General features: G+C 29.9%; 1 protein-coding gene across 1 annotated transcript in view; it reads right to left on the bottom strand.

Moving 5' to 3' along the window:
• LOC100571622 (tyrosine-protein phosphatase Lar) overlaps nucleotides 1-17,990 on the bottom strand; it is a gene marked incomplete at its 3' end in the record, with an annotated part of 139,785 nt that extends 121,795 nt beyond the window's left edge. Inside the window, exons 1-2 of the mRNA XM_029490981.1 lie at nucleotides 17,648-17,990; nucleotides 15,574-15,639 (exon numbers count right to left, since the gene is read on the bottom strand). The remainder of the gene's footprint in view (nucleotides 1-15,573; nucleotides 15,640-17,647) is intronic.
• Nucleotides 17,991-18,235: the final 245 nt, after the last annotated feature.

Raw genomic sequence — 18,235 nt, 5'->3', positions numbered from 1 at the left:
TTGTATTTTTCAAACAGTCTTAATTTAAAGTAATTTTGTATTGCAATAACTAAATAAATTTAAAGAAATAGATATTTTAATTTTTAATTATAACAAATTCAGTTAATACAAGACCTAATTTTAATATGTGTATCTCAATTCTAATGATTATTAAAAACTATAATTTTTAAGTAAAATCTTAAAAAATAACTTCCTCAAAAATATAAAGTAAAGCAAAAATTAAGAAAATAAAAATAATTTTCTCGTTTGCTTATTGTTAGATGAATTCTACAATAGAATTTTGTTGTTTAATTTCCTATACACAAAGCGTTATTTGCAGACAAGGCATATGGTGCCTGTTTGCTACACCCTCTTTTCTGCAGTTTTTTTCTCTAACACGAGTCTGATTGTTTTGGGACCCGGACATTTAATAAAATATGGTCTACGAGAATTCCCAATTGAAAACCGATAACCCTTCTCAATATACGACAAATACGAAGATATTAAACAATGGTTTTTCGTCTTCGAAAACATGTCTTTATGGATATGTTTTCATATAAAAGAAAAGTACATTTAATAGTATTATGAAAATAATATCACATATCATAAGAAATAATAATGTAGAATCATTTTTAAAATGTAATTTTTATTAATTTCATCTAATTATGTTTTTGTATATACTATATAACATTATAATTTATAACTTAAAAGTTATAACAATTGTTTTTTTTTTTTATGAGGGCATTACTCTTTACAATTAATAAATTTTGATTTTATTATATGATACCTACTGTATATTATAAATTGTTATTAATTACTAAAACAAATTAAAAAAGAACTTCCTGAAATTGTGATTGGATTATTTTTTATATTATAAATCAAAAAATACAAAATATATCTTAATAAATTTCAAATAAAAATTTTTTATTTTATATAATATTGGTACCTATACAAACTTTTAAAAGTACCTATTATAAAAATAAATATAAAAAAATATATTTTCTTAATTTGGAACGGGATTTGGAATCTAAAATTGGTAATAATAGTTTATAGAGGTGCGTTAAGAAAAATTAAGTATACATATCCTGTACGTTACCGCCAAAACTAAAAATATATCTTCCAAAAAACCAATCACATTTTTTATGTACTTTTAAAAGAAAACCCTTTAATTTTGATTTTTGTTATACAACATTTTATCTGAGTTTAACCAAATAAAAATATAATATCGTAAATTTTCACGATCAGTTTTTCCGTTATTTGAACAGTACGTAAACACAGGATTTAATATCGATCAAAACGTTAAATTTTATAGTCTAATAATATCCATTCTTAGGAAATACACCATTGTTATATTCTGTAATTTCACTCTTGGTAAGTGGTTTACCATCAATTGCTTGATAGATCGAAAATTAATAAATTATTTACCACCAATTTATAATAGACTTATTTGACAAGTGTTATCAAATACAATTAATTTTAATAAAGAGAAATAAGAATGATTTTAGTAAACCGATTTTTAATTATTATTGAAATATAAATATTTTTATTTTCTTGATAAATTTCAAAATTGTCATTAAGAACCATAAAAAACTTTTAAGTTACTATTACTTTTATGAGAGAAAACTTGACGATATTTTTAATAATTAATAGAGTAACGTTTTCAAGAAATATACTTATATATCTTCAATTCATATTTTGGGTAACTTTCAATTGTATATAATTATTTCCCTTAAGATTCAATGATTCAATGTTGAAATTATTATTTAAATAAAAGGTTTCAAAGAAACCAACATTCATAAGATATTAATATTTAATTACTTTCTAGATTATTATTACCTTAAGTTTTTATCATGAATAAAACTACAAGTTTTAAATATTAACATAATATGGATATATGTATATATCATATATTATATATAAATATATCTTCCAAAATACTAAATTAAATAAATTAAGGCTCTCAGTCAGTTTATATTTTATGTAATTTATTGACATTTTTAAATCGATTGGATATTAACAATTTATTTTCCATAGTAAACTTGAGTGAAACCTTTATGAACTATAAAAATCTATCGAAAAAACCAACATGCATATAGACTTTGACACTAAACTAAGTTATTATGCCGTATATCATGCTAGTGTGGGCCATTATGAACACTATTTTGCAATATTTGGATTATGGCGAATGTTATTTTACCCTTTGGGGAAGCTCACGCATGAAACGTGTCGATAATAATTCATCGAGAAAAAAGCTAGGGTCCTTTAATCGGAGGATATGAGGTGGAACGGGGTACCTGGGGAGCACCTGCTGCGTATGGATACCTGTCGTAAATAAAACGCGGGTAATGCGACAATATATCCGATAGGGTTTATATGGAACACCCTTCCCCATCCATTTTAAAGTTGTATTGGTCCTAATAAAAAAACCTGTTAATCTTCGATCGAGTGTACCAGTACATTTTATGCAAACCCATACGAGCACCACCCTCATACTGATAAATATAATATAGAATGGGTGAAGTATTATTATCCTCAACCATAATCGAAATGTAAATATATTATGTATATACCTATATTAATAAATAACTCATAACACACATTGTATAGTTAACTATGGTCCTGTTTGTAATTAAAACTTATATTATATATTATTTAAAACTATATAATTATAATTATATCAAATATATTTATGTGCATATATTTACCAATTATTACACTAAAGCAGGAGTTTAAGTTTTAAATATCATACACCTAAATCTTATATTGTACAATTTGACATAAAACTAGGTGCACAAGTCATATTATAATCTAACTTTGGTAGATAAACCGACAAAATAAACTACTCTTTACTGCTCTTTACTCTTAAGTACAATTGATAATTCCACAAAAAGCAAAATTTACGAACCTATGTAAAATAAATTATTTATATTAAAAATTTAAATTTTATATGGATAAAATTATAAATTCAATCAATATTTAACATGAGATATATATTAACTGCAGTTATAATAACGAGTAAAACAATTCGTACATATATAATATTATGTAAAGCATTTTTTAGACATTATATCACAAATTATCAGATTCTACGATTCTTTTGGGAAAATATGAAACTCAGTGTGATATATTGTACATCATATGGTTATTATTGTGTAACACGTAAATTGTGTACAGATCGACGTGTTAGTATATCCACTGAGCCAACGAGCTTTTTGCGGATGTATGTTATTGACGGAAACGTTCCCAAAGGGGTTTTATTGCTCCATCCACATTCCACACCACCAAAATTAAGGGTAAGAGGAGTAGAAGCTTTGAACACTTGTACGTCCGTTTTTGGCAAGACTCATACGGATTAACTTGTCGTTGAGCTTGCACTAGACAAGAGAGGCTAGGGAGAAGACGCTTTGACACGACAACCGTAGTTTAGGAAACTGATCGAAAGTTCGGAGAAAAACAAATTAGTTTTTGCGACCAAAAGCGAAATGACGATAGTTTACACATACTCCAAAAATTCTATGGGTCATCTCGCCTGTCCTAACGTATTAATCATATAAGATACTAAGAACTTGTTTTATTTATAGCCCATTGCTTACTTGATTAATTGTATGGTAATACCTACCTTTTTATGAAAAAATTAAGTTATTTTAAAATTTAATCTTATTCAAATGATATAGATTTGCGATTTTTTAAATAACCATTCGATAAGAATATCATAAGTAAAAAAAAATATTTATTGAAATTGTTTATAAGATACAATCATTAAATAAAAATGTACACAGGTACAAAATAAAAAATAAAAGTACCTAATACTTAATCTAATTTTGTAACCTAGTTTAATTGATCAAAATATAATAAGACACGCGCTATAGACAATTTATGTATGGTAAACAATTTTAATTCATTTTTCATTAAATACTGTACATGTTTGATTTTATTTTTAGAATATATAATTTTTACAACACTAGCTTATTATTTTATATTTAACTACTATATTTATTGTATTTATAATACAAATATATCTACAATGATACGTCGGCGGCCCTTAAATATAAATTCAAATTTTAACTTAGCTACCCCTCAATGATATTCAATGCAATAAAAAATGTGTGTACAATTTAGTCACGAAAGTACAAATGAAAGGGTAATCTGCCTTTAAAAACTTTGAAATTTTGAAAGTGGTGGTTTTGGATTTTTAATGTATATGGATAACTAGTAAAAATACGAATACAATCAACAGAATTAAATAAATTTACTAGGTATTACTAAAATGTATCTTGCAGTTTTTTAATAAATTTTACCATTCATGAAAATATTTTTAACACACATATTGGAGAAACATTGGATAAAATACTATTGGATAAGATACTTAACTCTCTGACTCTACATATATTTTACATAATACCTATAATAGTTTACACAAATACGAAAACTATAAATATATTACATTTTACTATAATAAAATTATAAATCATAGTTTATATTATTTCAATTTTAAATATTGTAAATGATTCGTATCAAATTGTTTGAAAAGTTTAAAATTTAAATCCATATAATACACATCCACCATAATACCACACATAGGTTTATTATTATACACAGGTACACTCATGGATATTCATAGAATATATTCATAATACTAAATAGAAATTTATACATTTTTATAACACTATAATATACTATTGTACTAGAAATTAGTTTATATTGATGATTTTATTTCTTACTAAATAATAAGAAGAATAAAACAAGTATTTTCACTGTTAATTCTAAAATCGATAAAGACTTTGGGTTTTCGTTAAAAGCGGATATTACGCCGTAAAGTAAAGAGGTAATATCCGGCGGCGAGCTTAGGATTTATAATCCCGCCGGTGGAATTAGTCCTTCTGATAAATTATCCTCCGGCAAGCGTTAGCAGGAAGTATAAGATCGGAACAGGCCTCCGGAGACGTTTCAAAAAATGGTCAACGAAATGAAAGCAATTTCAATACTACTTCTTACGGATGTACTTGATTAATGATTAGTTTTTAGTTTCAATTAAAACACTTTTATTTATACGTGCGATGTATACCACCCAAAATACATAATATATATTTATTATTTATGACACATGGACTTAAGTCTAAAATATTTAAAGTCTAAAGTATTTAAATACATTATCACAAAATGTATGTTATACGGTGTATGCAGTCGTTATTATAATTCAATATACATGTAGACGAGCCCAAAAGTGTAATCATTTTTAGTGTCTGTAATTTGTATTCATCGTTATACGTGTGTGTATGTGTGTGTGTGTATTTATATAACAATAATGTATAAACATCTACCAAAAAGGAACAACCATGTTAAAAACTTTGAAGTAAAGAACTTTTTTGTAATAATTCCTATCAAATTGTATTTAAGAATTGCAAAGTTAAACGCTGTTGACCAAAATATAATAATTGAAAAAGTTATCTTAGCAATAAGTTCTCGCAATTCTTGAGTCTATTTCAAATTTTCAAATACTTGTTTTTTTTTCAGTATACTACCAAAAATAATTAAATAGGTCCTCTCAAACATTTAAATAAATAACTCTGGAAACACATAAGTTACTTCAAATAGCAAAACATCAAAATGAAAATTACCAACACCTATTTTAAAATGTTTGTGACTAGTGAAACTAAATTTGTATTAAAATAATAAATTATAATAAGAGGACGCGAGTTATGAGTATTTTAAGATGTATAAAAAATTTACAATTTTAAAATACTCATAACTCACGTTAAAATTAAAATATAGTATATACTAAAAAACATATGAGGTTACCTAGATAATAATCTTATCTTTATATTTTATAAGAGGTCAATTCACTCTAATTTTTAAATTAACGGAGCTACACGTGTTCTGCTGAGCGTAAAATTTGCTATGTTACGCACTTGTAAGACGGAGACAACACATGCGGGTATCACGTCCTCTTAACATCATATTATATTACCTACCTAATATAATGAACTAAACATACGATTATTCAAATCAATTATTATAATTTAAACTTGAAACTAATTCAAACAAAATTGTTTATCATATTTTTTCAATCAAATTTTTTGACCATTAATAAATAATATACAATTTAAATTTGAATTTGAATACACATATTAATTAATTGCTGATCATTTTACATACATAAAAGTAAGTCTTTAAACTGTGATAATATAAATTACATAAAACATTAAATTCATAAAATTCATGAAAAGTGGTAAGTAATAACAATTGAATACTATTTTGGTATAACATTTTGGATTCTGAGGAAAGCGAGTAATGTATTGGTTTTAAAATGTGTTTTTTTACTGTTATCTTTTCTGTAAACACATTCAGAAAGTTTCATGTTACACTTCTATAGATCGGAAATCGAGTAGGTATATAGACGATACTTTGAAGAGGTCGTTTTTCGATTTTCTCAATAGTTTCTCGAAGCATAAGGAAAAAATAATAAATAATAATGACAACCATAGAATATTTATTAAGAAAAGCAATTGCAATGTTTTGATCGAGTTCAGCTTAGATTTGTTTTTTTATTTTTATCAAATTGAATACCCTAAGATTAGTACGTTACACTCAGGTTCTGTAATCCGGATTTTGTGAACTTAATTTTTCACAAAAATCAACTTTAACTAAAGTAATTTACAAGCCTACTTAGTCTGCTAATTAATACTATGCCTATTAATTATAATTAATATTTAAGATCCAAATTTGTTTATGTATATAATATATATGTTTAAAAGAAAAGATATTATGTGTTTTACAAAAGTATCAAATTGTATATAGGTACATCATATTATATTATATATTATATATAATACATCATTTAAAAATGTACATTCCTTGATTCAAGTATATAATTTATGATAATTTAAATAATTTGTCATTCTAAGAAAAGTACTCACGCCTAATAAAAAGTGAAGCATTCATGATAAATTTAATTTAGGTATATAATAACAAAAGCAAAAACTACCAATCCGAGAGGGAAAATTAAAACAAAGAAGTATATTAAATATGACTGATTACATTAATTTGCATAGTAATATTCAACATATTTTTAGTCAAGACACTATTATTATGTATTACAGTGATGATGATGAGAACACAACAACAATATTGCATAGGTCTGTGAGGAGTTAATTTATACAGCCCATAATGTCCCGCAATACATATTATTATATATTATATATTATATACACGGTGTAATTTTTTGTTAACCTATACAGTGATTACGGAAAAGGCTCATATTAAAAATTACCTATATCGTACACAATACTCTAGTTTAACATTTGTTATTATTATACCAAAACATTTTTTTTATCATTAAAAGCGCGTGTATGGTTGTATAAAATGGTTATAGTTATTTGAAAACGAATGCAAACAAACGACGCGGAAACGAAATCGTGCACATGAGCCCCAGCGTGTGTATTATTATGCATCTCGAATATTATTATGAAAGAGAACAACGCAGTAAAATAATCCGTATAACGGTGAATCCAATAAGCAAACTTGAGGTTACATTTTCAAATCATCTGCATCTGTTAATAAAAAAAAAAAAATTTTTTTTCTCATTTCTTCTGACAACAATGAACGCGCGCGCACAACATGATTCCCGCCTTAATTTGTAGTATACATTATTATTTCGTAGTGAAAAAGAAACTAACCAATGTTTACATTGTTTTATATACGTATGCGCACCATAAATAATAATTAGGACTAGGAAATTGAAGACATTTGCATTTTTTTCCAAAATAATACAATTTATGTTATTATAATAACAGAATATAATTTTTAATCATTTAAAATGTTTGATTTTTTAGGTCATTTTTATATTATATGCTTCCTGCAAAAAACAAAGAAAATTATTTAACTATATTGCATGTAACGTGTTGTTGATTACAAATATTTTATTTTTACCTATATATTTTAGATTCAGAGCGATGCTAAACATGTATCTGGTTGGGTTAGATATACTTAGATTAGGCTCACGTAACCTAACCCAGCCATTTTATTCAGTAAGTTTTGCTGCTTATCGAGCTTAATTGTCCAATAATTACATCTGTCAACTTTATTGTAGTTAAAAATATGAAATAAATTATTAAAAATTAAAATGTTCAACAAATCGAATTTAACATGTTTAATACTTTTAATGTAACTATACGAGTCATGTTACCTATACGATTTTAATATAATTATACCAACAGTTTTTTTTTGGCTTGTTATTTAAATTTTAGCAATATTGCTACGATCATAAATAATGCCCATGCACACAATAATAATATAATGTAGAGGATGTTACCTAAAACGTATAATACGTGTTTCGCCTACAAATATAATATAATAAATGTTCTGGAACGTATGCGCACGTGTGCATGTGACTACGCGTATTTATAATCAATAATAATAATAATAATAATAATAACATTAATAGCCAAGTAGACCGAGCGTTTGATTATTATTGCGCTACTGTCAGAGGTGGGTGCAACAGGGGACATAAGGTAAACACGCGGCTCCGTAGATACACATCATACATATATACACGCTTCCAACGGACCCATAACGCTACGAATACCGGCAGCGGCCGACGTTTGGCTGTCGATCCTGGTCCTGCAATATTTGTCGACGTTAATACGGCGGCGGTGGCGGCTGCTGTCCCTAGAGCGATCCGCAGAGGATAATTGGAAAGCACGTTACCACGCACCACGTCGTAACATTTTCCTTCCACCTGCGGCAGTCCGGCTCACTCTCTCACCATCCCCGGTATCTTTACACCGCACCATCCGAGGAAAACAAAAAATAATAATAATAATATCTTTCCCTCCACCGTTGTTCTGAGCTAACAAAAACCGTTCCAACGAATAATAATATTTCGCTTCCGACCAGAATTACAAGTGCGCACGTCCTCGCCCTATATATCCGAACGCGTGGTGTGAGTGTGTGTAACTGTACTTCCACCCAGCCACCCACTCACGGACCAACAAAACTGTAGGGTTCTTTCTTGATATCTCTCTCTATCCATGTCAGTTTCCCCTTAGACACACACAGCACACTCCGCATACGAAAAACACACCCGAAAACCGTACACACAAACACAAGACCACCCGCGGCGGCGGTAATGATAATTAAGCGCTCCGCGTGTGCGGTGTCGGCGGTGGTTCGTGTTTAAACGTTTTTGTTTTTAAAACGCTCATTCGTATTCGTCGCAAGGTAAAAGCGCGAGTAGTTGGGCGGTGGTGGCAGTGGCACGTTAGGTGATTTGGCCCCCACAGGGACGGACTATACGCCCGGCGAATATAATAATAATAATAATAATAATAATAGTAATAATATTTCGTCCTATCGGCGGCGGAGGAAAAATTAAAAATAATACGACGCCCGAATAATACCCGCTACCGCTTTAGGCTACCTAACGCAAAACCGTCCCTTCTTGGAGAGCCCATCGTATTTTATCCGCGTCGCAATCAACGGGGCCACGTCGTCGTCGCACACCGTCAGTATGACGACAAAGATGTCTTCGCTGTACGGACTCGACGGTGGCGGGCGTTTTGTATATACACATACTTCACGGTCCGTTTAATATGCCCGGCGCGACGCAAATTTTCATATTCCCATAAGATCGCACGCCCCACCCTTCCCGACTACAACAGTTTTCTGAGGAAATCCTCTCTTTTGCAGGCCCCGTCGACGAAGAAAATATTCAAAACGATAAAACTTTTATCGGGGACTCGACGCCCGGCGCGTTGCTTCATCTCTTTCTCCTTTCGTTCGATTACTGTCCCGGGTAATATCACTCGCGAATATCAGAATATCATGATACTATATATATATATACGAATTGCTGCAGTACTTCAGATATTTATGCTATATTTACAAGTGTTGACTAATTTCTCAACTGACTCGTATATGAAAACCGAGAGCACCAAGTCGCGGCCCACTCGCACTGTTTAGCAATAATCGCCAAAAATGTAGGTAGGTAATTTAGTCATAATTACTATAATATACTATCTATTAACAACCTACAGCAGTCAAGATTAATTATTTAGGATTATCCATATCATTTTGACATGTAAAACGATGTGTATACTTATTTACTAATTACCGAAAGCTATAATAATGTATGAACAAAATCAAATCGATAATACAAAGCTTATGGATATATAAACTCTAAAAAACTTCAGAACTGCTATATCCCCACATAAATTTGAACTGCCAGTGTGCGGAAAGCAACAAAAATATATTTACAAACAAAACAATATAACCCACTAAATACATTTAAATTATGTTATTATTTAATCCTATGTACATAAATAAAATTATGTGAACCTCAACTACTATTTTATTCATAAAGTTTTCATTTGTGACCAAAAAGAAATGTATTCATCTTATAACAAAAAATATATTTTTTTTATTAATACAGTTGAAAACGAATTTAAATTGGCATAAACAAGCAAGTAGGTTTTCGTCAGAGATTAAATTATGACATTTCATACATTACAAAAAAAAATTAACTCAAAATCCGCCAGTCGCAAAAAAGTATTCAACTTAGAAAAAGTTTTCTTTTTTTAAACTAACTTTAGTATTATCTTTTAGAGATAATTTCATTAGTCTCGTGAATTACTTCTTTATTAACAAACCCCTATATAATATATCTATATGCAATGAATAAATAGCACTAAAGCAAATTCATTTTTATTTTCCGTCACTGTCTATCAGAAATCTTTTTAATAAAATAACTCGGCGCCAAATCCTATGCATTTCCATGAATATCACGTTACATTAAATAAAACGTTGGCGATAAAATATATCGAATTAAAACTACTTTTATGTTTTGTTTCAGAAAGTTAGTACTTAATATAACAAAAAATAAATACATTATCTAGCATACTATATGTACCTATTATTATATAAAATCCAAAGTATACCACTCGATGAATATTCAAGAAAATGTAATAAAAAAAAAGTATGCTTGAAATATTAACAATATATTCGATGAAGCTAAAAATAAATCGACCAATAATAGTATACTTATAATCCATATTCTCTCCTTTTCAATTTTATCCATATTTTATACACGAACGTTTCAAAGTTCAGGGTACGACCAGACAGCACGCAACCTGATACACAATGTAATCAAGTTACATATCCCATGGGGACCAGGTGAACTTAAACCACTGCATGTCCGTCGGACAATTAAACCCATGTCCAGCAATGCCGCCTAACCGTCATGTACTCATGTGTATAGGTATAATATGTGTACGTTATTTTTTTTACCAGTTAATAATATCGACCTCTGTTGGCGGACCAAATAAAACCAACATATAATTCCGATCCAAATCGAAAAAACGACACGCGGGAGCGTGTGGATTATAACTGCACATACATTATGCAAGCAGACGAATGAAATCGATTATACAAACATTACGGAACAATATATTACAAATGCGTTCCTTGGTACTATTATTGTCCCGTGAAGGTAGTATAGGTACAACCTACCTACGCAAGCACACTCCGCCAAGCTGATTCCCAGTGGACTACTGCAGTATGTCCGCATGACGAAATTGTCGAGATTTTCGCAATTTAGTGAAACGTATACGTATACGTATAATAGTACGTACGCATTTGCAGTGCAGAGTACTTAATATACGATGGTGACGAGTTGCGTGGATAGAGGACGTAAACGGCAGTAAATAGGAAATACATGAGCGAATCGATAAGAAAAACAAATATTGACACGTATTGTATATACTCATATCATTAATTAAGAAATAATGCCTAGTGATCAATGAAGCGCGGTTAATAAAATGTATTCTTCAAACGTTTAACCACCCAACAGTGATCTCGTGATCCATTTTGTAACTATAGTTTTTTTGAAACCACCAATCTTATTATGAGGTCATCATTATAATTTAGAAGTTTATAATCTTATCAGGTGGGAAAAAAATACCCAAAGGGGATATCCCCTGCCATTTAAAAAATACTATTTTATAAATTCTAAACGTTAAAACAAATTTTTGGGTGATTGATTGAAATTCGCAGCGTACAAGTATATTAAATTTCATGATATAGGTAGGTACATTTTTAATCATCAAAAATATAATATCATAACCCAATTCTGAAACTGGAATGAGTAAATTAACATGACCCAAAAATAGGTCACAGACCAACCTATGGTTATAGGTTATATCAATGAATTGTAACCAATACATAGGACCAGATCTGAATCAAATGTTGTTGCTTAAGACTTTAAGTCGAAAGTGAAAAATTGTATACACACATTATATGGCATATCTTATAATAATAAATAGCAGTATATTATAGTATATGGATCCGAGCAAAGCCGGCGACGGTGGAAATCTATGAGTCCTGCCAAGTGTCTATACTACACCAAAATTTGCACTTTTAAGTTTTTTCAAAAGCAGTAACTGTATGTGGTATTTGAGGGTCGTCATTATATAATTATAGATAGACGAAGGCTGTGGAGTCGTACAGGGCTAACAGTGCACGAGCTACCGAACTGACCGTGGCGAGGGATGCAGGGACGGACGGACGGACGGACGTCGACGACGACGTTAAATTACAACGCCGAATTATCTTGGAAAAGTGACCCCGAAAGTTATCTCCCGAGCGGAGGCGGTCTACCGCTTGTATAAACGGTAGGTTAGGTTAGAGTGAGCGATAAAGCTCAAAGTTAGGTGGATGAACTTTAACTGGTCCGAGCAGCCCCCCCTCCTCGAAGATAAAGGGCAAAGGCTATTAGGTTGTGTGTGGGTATGTTATACCGGCACCGTAACACGATGGTTGCATCAATATATATACGCGACGGCAGTGACCACGACGAAAGTCCGAAACATCAATAATGAGTAGGGCTCGTGTCTTAACGACAACGGTAACACATTTCTGGTCGGAGATAGTTAACGTCATATTCCGCGAATAATGTTAGACATATTATTTATACAAAAATTACCAATACTCAAATCGACAGTTATATTGTTTTATAAATATCGGGATTTACTATAATTGACAACATAATATACCCTGCAACTGCAGTAGTAATATAAAGACAATAGTGATCTGTGTTAGTAAAACGAAATTAATGAAATTATAGCGAGTGAAATAATAGGAATTATAATTTAGGGCTTGGAAATCTGTTAAAATGATTAATACTTGAGCATCAAGAATTGTGTAAGGTTAAAAATTTAGGGAGACAGACGAGCGCCCACAGTTTGAGATGCAAGCGTACGTTTTTGATCTTTCATGACGATACAGATATTCTTTTAAATTGAAAGCTGGACCCCTGGGAGAACAAAATGAATTCAATAATTGAATTTTATATTTTTTTAACGCATTAACGTATTCTACTCTAATTTTAGCGATAAACATAGTATTATTATATGAGGAATATACATCGAAACCTGATTTTATCTACAAATAATTATGTTTAGAGAGACGTTTTAATGACATTATAATAAATACTAATTTTAAGTCTAATTATTTTTGCCAAGCCTATTTTCCGGCGATCCTATGCATATAGGTACAAACTTAATATAACATCAGACTATCAGAGCCTTATCAACGGGAAAGTCGTAAACTATTTTATACGTAAAAACGTATTTTACTCGTGAACATGTACGCTGGTGCACTATTTGACGCTCTAGGACTCACTCACTATAATATATATAACATTTACTTAAGGGAGAAATAAAAATAAAAAAAATCGTGAAGTGTAAGTTATTACCTATATTATTATTTATTATTATTAATTATCTACGTTAATTCGCTGCATCCCTAACTTCAAGCAAAAAAGGTTAGAAGCTGGTTTTACTGTTTTGTATTTTTATTTCTCTAAACACTTTTTTGCAGACAATTATGTATACCATTGGACACAATTATGATTGGGTATCTGTGTATTATTCTAGAAGGAAAATTTGCAATCCAGCCAAATTTACTGCAAAATAATTTATAAGGAATCCATATAGTACAGGGTTTAGAACTTTAGAACAAAATAATTATACAACCTAAAATGATATAAGGATGGATATGTCAATTTAATATGATATTTTATTCTTAGGTTTATAGTTTGAGCGCTTAATTGTTTGCATGGTAATTTTATATGCAAATTATCGAGAAAAAACTACGATATGGTTCGATTTTACTTTACTTATTATTATTAACAGTCATCCACACCACCTCCAACTAAGAAAGTATTAGGAAGACCGCCAATGGAATACATAGAGATTTTATATAACAACTCCCTAAAATACTAAGTACAAAATATTATGTTTTTGCTTTATTATAAAATTGATAGTAATTTATGTTCACTTGTATTATAATATTATATGCAATAGTTGTCTTCACTTTAAAAATTGTGGAAATTTAATTATTTAAATCAATATCATGACTTTTTAGAAAATACTTAATCTATAATTGTTACATATTGTACTTGAATAAGGTTTAAGGTTAATTAGGTATATATTATTCGTAATATTTGTTTCTCTAGTTTTTCAATACCTATTACCTACTTAATTTCATTAATTAAGAATTTCTTTAAACGTTGATTGTTTGTGCTTATATTAACAATTGTTTTAAATATTTTAATTTAAGTATGTATTTTTTAACACCAGCATTTTAAAGACTATAAAACTTATCAAATATTTTACAAAATCGTTTATTAAACAGATTTTTTTTCATTTTTAATGAATTCAAAAACTGAAATTCTAAAAATTAGCCAATTTATTGATTAAATTCATTTTATATAACAATATAACACATTTAATAATGTGTACATTTTTAAATTCCCATTAGGTATCCAGACATAAAGTCGAAATCTTTACTAAAATTATTTTTATTTTTGTATAATAATAATGCATACCAGTAAATGTGCAATTTGTGCTGCGCTCTGTTGGTTTGTTTTCAAACTTGCACAAAAAGTTGTTGATCACATCTAGCACTCATGAACAAAATATATATAATAATATATTATACTACACAGCATGTGGTCAAACTCTGAACTTGAAGCATAATGTTATAAATATGTTCTCCCCCATAAATAAATTAAATATCTAGCATGTGAATGATTGTATTATTATTTATTATAGACTTTAGTGTAAGCCCAACACATGTAATCAATTGTATTAACTAACTCAACAATATTATTGTTACAGATACAAATGAAGATCAACAATGGAATCATTATGTGGGAACTAATTGTACAACAGTGGCATCTAAATCTTGAGAATAAATCTTATTAAAATCTTTCAACATTACTACAACTTACAAGATACATTTAACAATAAACTGCTAATACTTTTTAGTACAATTATAACAATTATATAGGTATGAATAAATAATAAGAAAGTACTAAAAATAACTAATTATAACTATTAAAAATTCATTACGTATTTTTGTACAGTAAATTTACATAAGATCATTTAAAAAACTATTTTGTTTTATTTTCAAATATACCAGTGATATACTATGTTCTTATCTCATTCATTAACATAAAATTAATATATTATGCTTAATTTGTATGGTTTGCTATCTTGTGTTATAATGTTTATAGTATAAACCACAGCTCATGCTTACCGAATGAAGAATCGTTTTGTAACTAAGTGTACCACACTGAAACAGTGTCAAAGTAATTTAAGACATCTGAAAAAAAAATATATAATTAATATTAAAAGAAATTATGTACCTATTTATACTTAAATTAAATAATATGATCTAAATTCTAAGTTAGAAATATATACTTAAATACACATCTTAATAGGTAGTAGAGGACCTAAGATTTTGTTATGGTGGCTCAACATTTTTCAAAACAATATTATATACATATTTATAAAAACACTTATATTAGTTACAAAGTTTGCCAGTGATATCACATCCCGTCGGTCTAATTGCTGATGGTAAAATTACATTACATATTCTCGGTTGACTTATAAATACAAAGAATCAAGTAGTTATTTATTATGTATCAAAACTAATATGATTCTAAACCTAAGTAATAAACCTATAAAATGGTTAACATTATTTAATGGGCCACAACTATTACGTCACAAGTATTAAAAAATAATCTAGTTTAGGTATTAACTTATATGTGTTAGGCTAATGGATCATAGGGGAGGGGGCTATGTTCATTTAGTTGCATCTTAACCTGTTAAATGTAATTTAATCCTTACAATACTTAATAACTATTTTATAAAATGCTTAAAATGACAACAAACACAATATTAGGCAGTTGAGGAAGACAATCAAAAATTTCAATTATAAAAAAGTGGTAGTTTTTAGTGATCAAGGTCAGTGAATGATTATAGTTTATATTATTATAATTTATGAATAATTATTTAAACATTAAATTGACTGAAATTATAGTTATTCAAGTTACCACCAGTTACTTAAATACCACAAGACATTTAACTGAATTGTAAAATATCGATTAGTGATAGTCGTATCAGTTGTTAAATAGCTTCGCCAGTTACCTTTCATAAAAAAAATCAAATGTAACGAAACGAAACATGAAATTTAAAATGTCATTATAGTTTATATATTAACATAGGTAGGTTACCTACATCTTATTATTATACTTTATAGCAGACATATTTTTAATTATTAGTCTTCTGCTTATTTTGTTATTGTTACCACCTATATTATGATAATAAAGGCTATAGCCTGCCTTGATCAAAAAATATACATTTTAATCTATACAGGATAAATAAGGACGTTAAAACCAAATAAATTCTATACAAAATGTTGAGATTTAAAAAAAAGAATTAACCTTAATTAACTATAAGGTATATAGGTAGGTACACTTAAAGTCAGTGGCGTAGCCAGGGGGTGGCTAAGGGGGCTATTCCCCCCCCATTCAAAATTCCTGGCTACGCTACCGCTTAAAGTTTTAACTATTGAGCTCAACTATTTAGTATACCCATCACATAATATATTTTACTAAATTATTATCTTAAGATATGTTTGAAATGTACATGATTACAATACATGATACAATATAATACTTATAAATGCAGAAATAACCTATAGAAATTAAAATTAAAAGAACTTATTTTAGTTATACCTAAACCTTAAAATATAAAAGTAAATATAATATAAAATATTCAATCAAAAACACATTTAGCACCTAGTCCAGACTTGGGTAATACAATTCCATAAACCTAATTCTAAATCAATAAGTATGAATTTTAATTTGAAACTTGTGCCTCTGATTCTATAGAAAGGTCGAAAAATAAACGACAACAGTGAAAAATGTGATACTGTCATAAATTATTTCAAAATACAAATACTAATATTGTACAATAGCTAGTGTACAGTGTGTATTGAAAATCTTGATACAACCAAGCAGTCAGTCAGTCAGTCACTGCAAACTATCCAAATTGCGTCTTATCAACCTCACCAGATGTGCACAGCACTCGATCGGTTTTCCGGAAGATTCCCGGAAAATTCGACGGGGGCTTGATTTAAACAAGGGAGAAGAAAAAAGGAAAATTCGAGTCAGTGACGAGTGGCGAAAATCAATAGCGACCTCGGCCAGTCGACCGTTTAGTCAAGGGTTTTTTTCGCACCGCCGCCCCTACGAATGACGACCGGGTGTGGGTGCCGGGTGGTGATGGGGTTGGAGGGGTGTGTACAAAAAAGGAGTAACTCTTACCTCGGCGGTCCCTTCGACACGGAGCTCCGATTTCGTATATCGTTCGAAATGTTACCGGTACTCAGCCTTCTGTGCTCGTTACACAATAGTCCAAATACGCGGGGCACACGGGTAGCCGGCCGATGATCAAACAATGTGCGATAATTGTTTTTCAATGTTCCGGTTCCTGGTACAATTTCGGACAGCGGAAAAAACCGATAATTTTGTTTACGATTAAGAGCGGAAGGGACATAAGGGATAGAGTATATACACGCTCACACACGCACACACAATCACAAACACACGCGCGCGCACTCGCGTACGGGAATCGCCACCGCCAAACGAAAACATGACTGCGGCGGCGGCACCTGGTGGACTCTAGCACCACGGAGATGTGATAACAACTACAGTGCCGCCAACAGACGGCGGCCGACCATCTGTCGCCAAAAGCATCCCTTTCTCGCCGGCCAATACACGAGTACAGACTCGCTACTCAATACTCAAAGCTCAAACATTTGTCGAGAATATTATCTTGTCGACGGCGGACGAACTCGACTTTTCGTACTTTAAAATGTTCACATAATATAAAGTTTAAAGTTATATCCTATT

The sequence above is a fragment of the Acyrthosiphon pisum genome, chromosome A2 (assembly GCF_005508785.2).
Source record: "Acyrthosiphon pisum isolate AL4f chromosome A2, pea_aphid_22Mar2018_4r6ur, whole genome shotgun sequence".
Lineage (NCBI taxonomy): Eukaryota > Metazoa > Arthropoda > Insecta > Hemiptera > Aphididae > Acyrthosiphon > Acyrthosiphon pisum.
Note: the sequence above shows the minus strand (reverse complement) of the source record. Positions and strands in the feature narration are given on the sequence as shown.